The sequence below is a fragment of the Palaemon carinicauda genome, chromosome 26, assembly GCF_036898095.1.
Source record: "Palaemon carinicauda isolate YSFRI2023 chromosome 26, ASM3689809v2, whole genome shotgun sequence".
Lineage (NCBI taxonomy): Eukaryota > Metazoa > Arthropoda > Malacostraca > Decapoda > Palaemonidae > Palaemon > Palaemon carinicauda.
The window spans coordinates 91,247,029-91,249,528 of record NC_090750.1 but is presented as its reverse complement, the minus strand read 5'-3'; the positions used below and the strand labels follow the sequence as shown (position 1 = coordinate 91,249,528).

At 30.8% G+C, this 2,500-nt stretch overlaps 1 protein-coding gene across 2 annotated transcripts in view; it reads right to left on the bottom strand.

Moving 5' to 3' along the window:
* Window positions 1-2,500, bottom strand: part of LOC137619689 (uncharacterized) — a 97,041-nt gene that overhangs the window by 67,235 nt on the left and 27,306 nt on the right. The window lies entirely within an intron of this gene.

Here is a 2,500-nt window from a genome sequence, read left to right as displayed (position 1 = left end):
AATCAGTGTCTGTGGGTTTTTTGTGTGTGTGTGTGTGTGTGAACCAGCTCCCAAACATAATCGTTACCCAATGTAAATTTGCAGAGAATAGTAAACAAAGAATTTCTTTCATAGATTGAGAGAGAGAGAGAGAGAGAGAGAGAGAGAGAGAGAGAGAGAGAGAGAGAGAGAGAGAGAAAGAGGAGAGAGAGAGAGAGAGAGAGAGAGAGAGAGAGAGAGAGAGAGAGAGAGAGAGAGAGAGAGAGAGAGAATTTAATTGGCAGAACGATCGACAGACAGACCGAAAGTAAATCAAGATAATAAGAAAGAAAATTAATCATTACAAAGGCTGTTTAAATGGAGAGAGAGAGAGAGAGAGAGAGAGAGAGAGAGAGAGAGAGAGAGAGAGAGAGAGATGAAATTACCTCGCCCTGAATAAACATCAGGTAAAAGAGGGTAAAGATAAAAGAGTAGACAGAGAAGAAGGGAAGAAAAATGCCAAAACCAATTGATAGTTAAACAATGAATAAAATAAAATTTATATTTCAATGCAATTTGAAATCAAATTAATTCGACATTAGATTTCTGGGAAGTTCCGTTAATAATTCTATTGCTATTTGAATAGAATAGAGATAATATAACATATTTTCTATGAATTATTAACTGAGATTAATCATTTATTCCTTCATCATCATCATCATTATCATCATTATTTCCTCTTACGCCTATTCACGCAAGAAAGATTAGTTTACCAAACGTTCAACTGAGCTCTGCAAGGGACTAGAAGAGTTAGAAAAACCCAGGCCTACAAGGCTGAGAATTATGAAGGATGAAGTGGGAGATGATGAGTGATTGAGTATCGAATTAAAAGCTCAAGATAGAGGACGACTGGTGAAATCTAACCGAGGCCCTTTGCGTCAATAGGAGATGATGATGATGATGATGATGATATATAAGTAAATCTGTATGTGACAGGCTATCAACGCTTATATGTACATATGTATGTGAGTATATATGTGTGTGACAAGCTCTTATCCTCTCTAAGTACATATTTTTGTAAGTATATATGTACGTGATAAGCTCTTATCCTCTGTATGTACATATGTATGTAAGTATATATGTACGTGACAAGCTCTTATCCTCTCTATGTACATATGTTTGTAAGTTTATATGTACGTGATAAGTTCTTATCCTCTGTATGTACATATGTATGTAAGTATATATGTACGTGACAAGCTCTTATTCTCTCTAAGTACATATGTTTGTAAGTATATACGTGATAAGCTCTTATCCTCTGTATGTACATATGTATGTAAGTATACAACGTACGTGACAAGCTCTTACCCTACCTACAGATGTATGTGCGTACACATGTATGCGTATAGAGAGAAATAGAAAGGGTGAAATGGAAGTTGTTCAAAGCCAGTGGTTTTACCTTTCATTACTTTTGGCTGGGATTAATTACACGTGGTCAGAGAAAGTTAAGGGACACCGAAATGCACTTAAAGCCTCTATCAGGAGTGCGTTTGTTATTGCCTTTACTCTTTCCATTTTCTCTTCCTCTCTCTTATTGTCTTTTTATTTTCCTCTTTTGCTGTCTAGTTTCGTGTTTGTTTTTAGAGTAGAGTTTGTGCTTTGTTTCCATTCTAATTTTCTGGTTGTAAGTCAGGTTTTTTTGTTTTTTTTTAATCGTTGTTAATTTTTTTTATTTGGCTGTTATAAATTGCATGTTTTTTGGTTTTTTTTTTAAGACATCCCTTTGATATTTTATTCTTTATTCTCGTTCCTAGGTTTTTTCTTGGAGATGAGTAGATTTATATGATCATATATTTTTATTATATATATTATATATATATATATATATATATATATATATATATATATATATATATATACATATATATATATAAATATATATATATATATATATATATATATATGTATATATGTATATATATATACATATATATACGTGTATATATATATATATATATATATATATATATATATATATATATATATATATATATATATATATATATATATATATATATATATATATATGTATGTATTGTAGACATAATCTACTTTTATATATATATATATATATATATATATATATATATATATATATATGATCATACAAACCTTCCCATCTTCAAGAAAGAAACCTACGAAAGAAAATCTAAAAAAAAAAGAAAAATCAAAAGGATATCTTTCTTCAAAAAAAAAAAAATAAATAAATAAATATCAAACTCGTCCCTGGAACATCTTGGATCAAAAGAGAAGCTGGACGAAAACCGCACAGTGACAGAGAGAAAATATTTCCTTCGGAAACTTTCCTCCAGATTTTAAATGTTTTGAAAATTTTCCTCGTCTCTGGAATCTCGCGGTGATATCAGCGTTGCCAGTTTTTCTAAATGAGAAAGTCCAATTTTTTAGTCAACCGTAGCTTTAAAAAGGCCAATCCATTAGTAGAAGAATGGGCAAAAAATATAGCAATAGAGACCCACCTTTTTTT